Here is a 9823-nt window from a genome sequence, read left to right on the forward strand (position 1 = left end):
TGGTGCATTTCTCACATCACTAGTAACATTTGCACAGCACTTAGTGTATTTCTCAAAACAATTGGTGCAAACTGCAAAACCTAGTGGATAACCTGCAAAAGCAGGTCACTTGCTCAAAATCGATAATCCATTCCTCAAAAGCAAGTATTCATGTCAATGAAACTGCCAGTGTCATCAAAATGAGAAGTCGTGACACCATCTTTATGAACAAGATAGTCAAATGGCTTGTCATGTTTTCATTATGACAGTGTACAGTATTCTCTCAGTGTATTCCAATGCAAAAGAAGGTCAGAACTTGGTGACACTACCTGAAAATGCTCAAGAAAATGCTCCACCCTCTCCATGACTCTGCTGTGATGTTGTCACATGCTGCATCCATGGCTGCTAGCAGGGCCATTTGCACATGTGAATGCCAGTCATAAAACGTCCACCTCCAGGCAGAGAAAAACTCCTCTATCGGATTAAGAAATGGGGAGTAGGGAGGGAGATATTGAACCAGCATTCTGTCATGTGCTGCAAACCACTGTCTGACCAGATGTGAGTAGTGAAAACTGACATTATCCCACACAACAACATACTTGTTGAGTTGGCCTCCACCCCTCTCATTCTCAGGGACTATGTCCCTGTAAAGAGTGTCTAAAAAAGTCAGGAGATGTTGTGTATTGTATGGGCCAAGAAGGGGAATATGGGAGAATGCCATTGTCTGAGATGGCTGCACACATTGTAACATTCCCTCCGCACCGCTTGGGACATCAGTGGTTGCTCTCTGTCCAATGCGATTTCTTCCACGCCTTCTGCCTTTGGCCAGATTGAAACCCGCATCATCAAAGTATATTAATTACAGCGCTTTGAATTTCTTTCAACTTTATTGCATTGTTTGCAATCACCATTGCACAAATGGCTTCATCTTGCTGCGGGGTAAAAAAGGGCCCTCTTCTACCTCTGCGAGGTTGTCTTTCAATCCGTTGTGGTGCAGATTACAGTAAAATTACAATAATGTACACTAAACATGAGATATTACGAGATGTTGGATTACTGTCCAATACTATACATACCTGTTCTCCCTACGAAATGTTTAAATGATTAAATTCACAGTGGTTCTTCCAACACCCTCCGACCAGCCTCATCCAGGCCGTGATTGACAACATGATCAACAAGTGTTGCCCTAATTTAATTAGGAATCTGCCTGTATTTGGCATCTTTTCCCTCTTCCCCTGTTTTGTCCCCCCCGCATCCTCAACCCTCTTCCACGATGCTGACCTTCCATTTCTGTGTCACAGAATTGTAGAAATGGTACACACTATGGCTGTATCCCAATTCAGGGTCTGCAGCCTTAAAGTACGCATTTCAAGGCCGATTACGTCACAGCAGCGCGCCGAAGGCTGTCCCAATTCAAAGGCTGCTCGAAATGCGGCCCTGAAATGTGTCCTTCATTTCCCTGAATTTTAAGGCTGTGGCGGTGTAGACTTCGTGGCCCAACATATCCCAGAATGCATAGCGCGGCGGCGGGTGTGGATAATTTTGCCGAAAAAAAACGGCGGATGAGGGGCGCCCGAAGAGTAAACTTTAAGTAAGTACTAAATATCATGTCACTTATTTATGTGCAAATGTTTAATGACGAAGAACATTAAAACGTTACTTTTGGCCACATGTCGGCAAAGTTATGTGACATTAGTGACGTTTTTACTAACTTGGTTTTAAAGCCTTTACTTTAAAATATACGCCGTTCAATAGCTGAGCTTAATCTTACAGAGAATGATCAAAGCTCATGTAGAAACAAACAAACAAATGAACAAAAGATTTTCTCCTTCATTTCTGTCAAACAAAGCTGTATGACACGTTTCCAGCTGTTAGTATCATGGTTGCTGGGCAACCTGGGCAGCGCAACGGAGGCTAGACCGTCCCATTTCACAAGCCTCGCACTTCCGGCCTTAGCGGTCTTTGAGTATGTGGCCCTTGAGGATCGTTAAGGCTGCGTACTTTAAGGCTGTAGACCCTGAATTGGGATACAGCCTATGTCCTGCTCGGTTCATATATGCTTGCCAGTTGAGGGTTCATGGGATTGATCCATGATTGATCCATGAGTGGCTTGTCATTGGTTACAACTAATACTTTCCACACCTCCTCATCAGTGAAAGCTGAAGTTCACCTGAGAGAAATTGTTCTATTTAGGAGACATTTCCAGGAAAAATAATAACAAAAGGTATAAAATTTTCTGGGCAGAATTTGATAACTAAGTCAACAATTTTGTATGTAATGACTCCAGCAATGAAATGAAGTCTATTAGTTTTATTGGGAACGACTATTCAGCATCCGAAAGTAGAGTTCATTTTGACTGACATGACATAAGAAAATGATAATGTTATAAAACGGCAGAGAATTGTATGAAAGCAACTAATACATGTACAAGAGCATTTGCAATTTGTTCAGAGGAAGGAGAAATTGCAACTATGATGTGTACAAATGAATAAATGTTGTGGAGGTTGCACTAATGGTTTTGAGAATTTTCTGATCTGAGAAAAGCACCAAAGGAACTGAGAAAAACTGTAAATAAACTGTGTTGGATCAAGGACACATCTAAAACCTGCAGGACACCGGCCCTTGAGGCCTGGAGTTCCCCCGCACCTGGTCTAGATTGAGAGTGGCTGCAAAGACACATGCTCTGCTCCAAGCAGTCGATGTGCAGACTGACAGTCCAGGCATTGTCTGAAGTTCCCCATGAGTCCCGTTGAGATAAATGCAAATTCTTCATGCATCTGACAGTTGGCGTTGTTCACTAAGATCGCGGCAGATTTGCTTAATGACTAAGACTATATCTTAAATGTAACATTTAAAATGTGTTTGTTCTTCTCCTAGCACAAGAAACAGTTATGCTATTTTTTTCTTTATAGTTTTAGAATTTAAAAAAAATTAATGTCAGTAGTTCACTGTAAAATAGACTCAATAATATCCAGTCAAATAGATTGGCTTTATTAATTAGACACATGGATTTGTGTCTTAAATCTCTAGTGCATATACAGCATATCTGGCCCACCAGAGCATTAAACCACAGGTGACACAAATAACACCAGCTATCAGGATTGAGGTGCCTTTCCAGGCACCTCAATCCCCATTCACATCTTGTGTCAGGTGATCTGAATGGGTCATATGATAGGGTGAGGTAAGGTCTCACAATTTCTTCACACAAAGCCTCTGCTGATAATGACCCACACCCTTTTTCACACCTTGGTGCATGTGGTGAGGCACATGGTGAATAGTGGGTCAATGACCCTCTTAAGGGACAACTCCTACTAGGGATTAAATACCTGGGACTCACCAACACTGGGTTTCTGATCCAATCCAATCAAATCCAACTTTTATAAAGTGCTATAAAATACCCAGCACAGGACCAAAGGGCTGTACAGTAAATAAGTTAAGAACAATAGAATAAAACAAAACAGCAAAAAATAAAACACATAATATATAAAATTAAAACAGCCCTTTATTAAAAAACAAGATAAAACAGCATGGAATCAACTTAAACAGTTGAAATAATAATAAACTCCCAGGAGGAACGGCAACATACCGGCTATTATATTAAGGTTTGTAAATCGAAAGCACAAGATTACGCTGCTGAAACAAGGAAGAAAATTAAAAGGATCTAATGTCTTTATCAATGAACATCTAACCAAACACAACGCTGAAATAGCCAAAAAAGCGCGACACCTTAAGAAGCTGGGAAAAATCCAAGGCACTTGGACGACGAACTGCAAAATATTCATTAAACTAAACGGATCACCAGAGGAAGCCAAAGTTCTGACCATTAAAAATATGGCGGATCTCGAAAAATATCAGTGAGCAACACGATCTGGACGGCAAACAAGGTAACAGACAACCACACACTCACTTATGACACACACTGGAAGGAAGAACTCAGATACATCTGGAAGAATCAGCTGCATCAGTCAGACAGTTGCAGAATATGATCAATTGGAACTGAAAACATTTAACTATATGGATCACAATACACACGACTTGGAATATGAAATAGATCCAGACAACAACTTTTTCTCATCTAACAATAACAATTGCTGCTACTATACAAATAAAGACTACAATCAGAGGATTAAAACTGAGAATAAATTATCAATTATCCACTTTAACTGTAGAAGTCTCTATGCTAATTTTAGTCATATCAAAGAATATCTTAACCAGTTTTCACATCCATTTAGTGTCATTGCCTTATCAGAAACTTGGATCAATATGGAAAAAGGAACAGACTTTGAACTGGAGGGTTATGAATTCACATTTATAACTAGGCGAAACAAAGGAGGAGGAGGAGTGGCCTTGTATGTGGACAAATCCTTGAAATTTAATGTGGTGGAAAAGATGACGATGGTGATTGATAATGTACTAGAATGTATTACAGTTGAAATTTGTAAAGAAAAAAGTAAAAATGTAATCATTAGCTGTATATACAGAGCTCCAGGTAGTAGTATTGAGACATTTAAAGACTGGCTAGAAGAAACATTTATTGAAATAGCTCGCAAAAAAGTTTTCATTTGTGGAGACTTCAATATTGATTTGCTAAACCCAAATAAACATAAAACCACTGAGGAATTTATAAACACAATGCACTGTATGAATCTATTCCCTAAAATTACTAGACCTACCAGGATTACATCACATTGTGCAACTCTCATAGACAACATTTTTGCAAATGACATTGAAAATAAGACTGTAAGTGGACTCCTGATTAACGACATAAGTGACCATCTTCCAATTTTTACAATCTATGATAGGAATTACAAGATCAATAAAATGGACAGTAAAAAAGAGTACAGACGAGTAAGAACAGAAGAAAGAATGAATGCATTTAAAAAAGATTTATTGAAGGAAAACTGGGGTGAAGTATATCAGGAACAGGACGTTAATAGTGCTTATAATAAATTCCTTAGAATATTTACATTACTGTACAATACCAACTGTCCAATAAAGCAATATAGTAGGAAACAGAAATATATGGACTGTCCATGGATAACAAAAGGTCTGCAAAATGCATGTATAAAGAAAAATGCTCTATACAGAGAGTTCTTAAGAACGAGAACTAAAGATGCTGAAATCAGATACAAAAGATATAAAAATAGGTTAACTAATATACTTAGATTTAGTAAAAAGGAATACTATAAGAAGCAATTAGATATAAATAGAAATAATAATAAAAGATTATGGGAAATCCTGAACAGTGTTATAAAATGTGGGACTGGACAAAAGAACTATCCCAAGTATTTCATTTGTAATGACCATGAAGAATACAATATGGATGTTGTGGCAAATAGTCTCAATGAATTCTTTGTAACTGCTGGACCAAATTTAGCAAGAACAATCACTCATCCTGGGAAAGCACAGGAAAAACCCGATACACTGATTGACAGAAATCCATATTCTATGTTTCTCACAGCCGTTGATGAAAATGAAGTTCTTGAAATTGTCAAAAAATGTAAAAATCACAAATCTTTGGATTGTAATGATATTGATATGATAGTGGTTAAAAGAGTCATTGAGGCTATTATAAAACCATTTACATACATCTGTAATTTATCATTTCAAACTGGTCGATTTCCAGACAGAATGAAAATAGCAAAAGTTATACCTCTATACAAATCTGGAAACAAACACCATTTCACAAACTACAGGCCTGTCTCTTTACTACCTCAATTCTCAAAAGTTCTTGAAAAACTGTTTAAAAACAGACTGGAAAAATTTATAGATAAACATAAACTACTCACTGAGAGTCAGTACGGATTCAGATCAAGCAGATCAACATCATCGGCACTATTAGATTCAATAGAATACATCACAAATTCCATAGACAAAAAGCAATATGTGGCTGGGTTATTCATAGACTTGACAAAGGCATTTGACACTATAGATCATGATATATTAATAAGAAAACTGGAACGTTATGGTGTCAGAGGGGTAGTTTTAGATTGGGTCCGGAGTTATTTAAGTGACAGAAAGCAGTTTGTGAAAATAAATGGTGGTTGCTCCTTATGTATGGACATTGCTTGTGGTGTACCCCAAGGGTCAGTTTTGGGTCCAAAATTCTTCAACTTGTACATTAACGACATCTGTAAAGTGTCCAAAGTATTAAAAATGGTTCTCTTTGCTGACGATACAAACATTTTTTGCTCTGGTGATGATCTGCAGAATTTATTGGAGGATATGACTAATGAAATAAGTAAAGTGAAGTTCTGGCTTGATAAAAACAAATTATCATTAAATTTGAATAAATCTAAACTTATGTTATTTGGAAATAGTAGTTTAAATACAAATGCAAAGATTCAAATAAATGGTGTTGATATTGAAAGAGTCAGTGAAAATAAATTTCTGGGGGTAATAATAGATGAAAAACTTAACTGGAGAGCTCACGTAAGATATATTCATTCCAAAGTATCACGAAGCATTGCAGTACTAAACAAGGCAAAACAGGTATTCGACAGAACATCACTTCATATTCTCTACTGTTCACTGGTTTCACCATACTTAAGCTATTGTGCAGAGGTCTGGGGCAATAACTATAAAACCACATTACATTCACTTTTTACTCTTCAAAAGAAAGCAATTCGAATCATCCACAATGCAGGTTATAGGGAACATACAAACTCACTATTTTTGCAGTCTGAAATATTGAAAATTGACGATATAGTGAAATTCCAAACAGCACAAATTCTATTCAAAGCAAAAAATAAAGAACTGCCAGGTAATATTCAGAGTATGTTTTTTTTGAAAGAAGGAAGTTATAATTTAAGGGGTTTTTGTAACTTCAAAACAATGAAGGTACGTACTACAAGAAAAGGCTTTTGTGTTTCTGTTCAAGGAGTGAAACTGAATATGGAATTAAAGCAATGTCCAAACATAAAACTGTTCAAAAAGAGTTATAAAAATATGATCTTCTCGATCTATAAAGAAAAGGAAAATATTTAAATTAAGTGAATGTCTCTATTTAAAAACAAACAAACAAAAAATTCATGATGTGATATTATAGTATATAGTATATCAGAAATCTGTTCACTATTTTTATTACAAATTATATCAGTAAGGAAGCTGACTAAATATTCACTGATAATTTATGGGACAGGGGTGGGATTAAATAAGTGTATACTTCTTCCCACTCCCTTTCAACATGTAAATTAATCAGAATGTTTTTTTTGTATGTAATTTGTATAGTATATATATTTTTTTCTCTCATTTCTTTTCTAAATGTACTTGTATATTGTTCACATGTTGAAATAAATTACCAATCAATCAAACTAAAACCAACATCTCACAAGGCGCCAAGGCCAAGGTGAAGAGATGCGTTTTCAGAAGCGATTTAAAAACAGGCAGAGAAGAGCCTTTCTAATCTCTACAGGCAGATCATTCCACAGTTTTGGAGCTGCTACAGCAAAAGCATGATCTCCTCTAAGTTTACACTCAGTCCTGGGTACATTCAGGAACAGCTGATCAGCTGATCAGAGAGCAGGTGGGCATATAAGGCTGTAGCAGTTCAGAGAGATAAGATGGGGCTAGGCCATGGAGGGCTTTAAAATCAAAGGTTTTAGAACTGAAGAAGCAGACAGAGAGGTGAAATGTTTTCAAGAAACTTAAAGAAGGCCACTCGCTTTCTTTCTTTCCCTTATACCAGGGGTGGGCAACTCCAGGCCTCGAGGGCCGGTGTCCCTGCAGGCTTTAGATGTGTCCTTGACCCAACACAGCTGATTTAAATGGCTAAATTAGGTCCTCAACATGTCCTGAAGTTCTCCAGAGGCCTGGTAACAAACTAATCATGTGATTCAGGTGTGTTGACCCAAGGTGAGATCTAAAACCTGCAGGGCCTGGAATTGCCCACCCTTGCCTTATACTGTCCAGTGGTTCCCAATCCCAGTGAACAGTAACACACACACACACACACACACACACAAAAAAAAAAAACTGTTGTGGTTGGTTGTAGCCACACTGTGCATTATGGTCAACCACGTCCACTTGTCTGTCCAAACATTAGTGTTCCAGAAATCTTGTTAATTGCAGATGTAACAGATGTAACTTTGCAAATCTCAGCTGTATTGCGATCTTCATTTTTAGCGAGAACAAGCATCCTGGAAACCATTCCTAACAAGTCAGTTTAGTTTTTTCTAATTGCACTGTCATGAGCTTTAACATTTAATGTGTTAACTGAGGTCTATAGACGACCAAATGAGTTTTTATTGTGCCTTGATATGAAAACTCTTAAAACTGACTTTCTTTATGCCATGACTGTACTGTAGCAATACAAATTAAATGAAAAGACAATACAAGACTGCTATGAAAGTAAATGCTGAGGAGCATGCATGTCTCTATTCTAAGAAATGTTAAATGTGAAATTGAAGTATAATTGAAATTATAGTAAATGAAAAAAGAAGAAAATGAAAGAAACTCCCAATGACTTTAGATCAATTAACAAATGAATTTGTTCAAAATCATTCTTTTATTCTTTACACTCTTATGCAATACTACTTACACCAGGACATTCAGAATAAACTGACAGTCTTGCATGAAGCAACCCTACAAGCATTTTAGAGAAGAAAAAAGAGATACAAAAATATATACAAAAAGTCTCTAGCCACCCCTCATTTCCTGATATTTTGCTTTCAATTTGCTAGACTTCCATTTTTGGTTTTTATTTTTAATTTTTTTTTTTCTTTCTTTGTTTTCCAGGCTTTCTGAAAGTCTCTCAAAGCTTTTCTTCAGACATTGCACTGGATCATTTTCTGAATTTTTGGATTTCTGAATTTTTTGAATGTTTTTAAGACACTTGTCTAAAAAGGTACAAGTGAAAAACCATTGTTGTGTCTACACACAACAGACAACTTAGCAATGAACCTATTTTACGCAGACATATTGTTATTAGAACCTCCCACCCTGTTTCTTTATTTAAAACTATGAAAAATGCCAAATAAAATACAATTTGACAGACAGAAAATAATATTTCCAGAGGTGGTGAAAGCTTGACATGAGATGCGGTGTGTCCTGTAAAAATCTGAGGAAACTGGACAAGCAGAGCACAAAAACATAAGTGGCAGGGCTGAAACAGTTAAACTGATTCTGAAAGTCATGCCCTTAAATAACTGGAACAAATCCAACAAAGACCTAATACAGAACCTGAGAGATGCACCTGACACCTGGTGATCCATCTACTGTTCACCAGTGTTGGGACTAACGCGTTATTAAGTAACGCGTTACAGTAACTACGTTAGTATTGTGGTAACGAGCACGGTAACTAGTTATTATGCCAAAACCATGAACGCGTTACTCGTTACTGGGATTTAGATAGGCTCGTTATTCGTTACGTCGTGTGGTGGCTATCGCGGAGCTTCCACAGATTCAGTAACATTAGCAAGTGGTGGAGGCCAGCAGGTGGATGAAGGAAAAGGGAGGCAAGAGGAGAGACCCGCACAGCAATGGCGCCTGTGTTTGGCTTTGCCGCTGCTGCTACAGCTCGTTGGAGGCGACAGTGTAGTTTTTCACTGCCGTCACTTGTCGTTTGCAAACGGAGAAGGTACCGGAGGCTAGCTGCTTTGCTGTGGGGTGACTCTCGGTGTCTGCGACCAGTTCCTCTCCTGTCGTTTGCTGGGGATGTTACGCTGCCGCCTGGGACCCGAGCCCCATGGCTCGAAAGCAGTTTGCTCACTCTGTGTCCGTCACCCATTTCCCGTTTTGCTGGTGACAGCTACGTCTGCTCATCAATCAAGGTTTTTTCCAACTCTGGAGTCGCTGCCCTGCCCGGCAGGTCCACAGGTTTGCACAGGTGTTTAATTCAAGTACC

Source organism: Astatotilapia calliptera, chromosome 11 (assembly GCF_900246225.1).
Source record: "Astatotilapia calliptera chromosome 11, fAstCal1.2, whole genome shotgun sequence".
In the NCBI taxonomy this organism is placed as follows: domain Eukaryota; kingdom Metazoa; phylum Chordata; class Actinopteri; order Cichliformes; family Cichlidae; genus Astatotilapia; species Astatotilapia calliptera.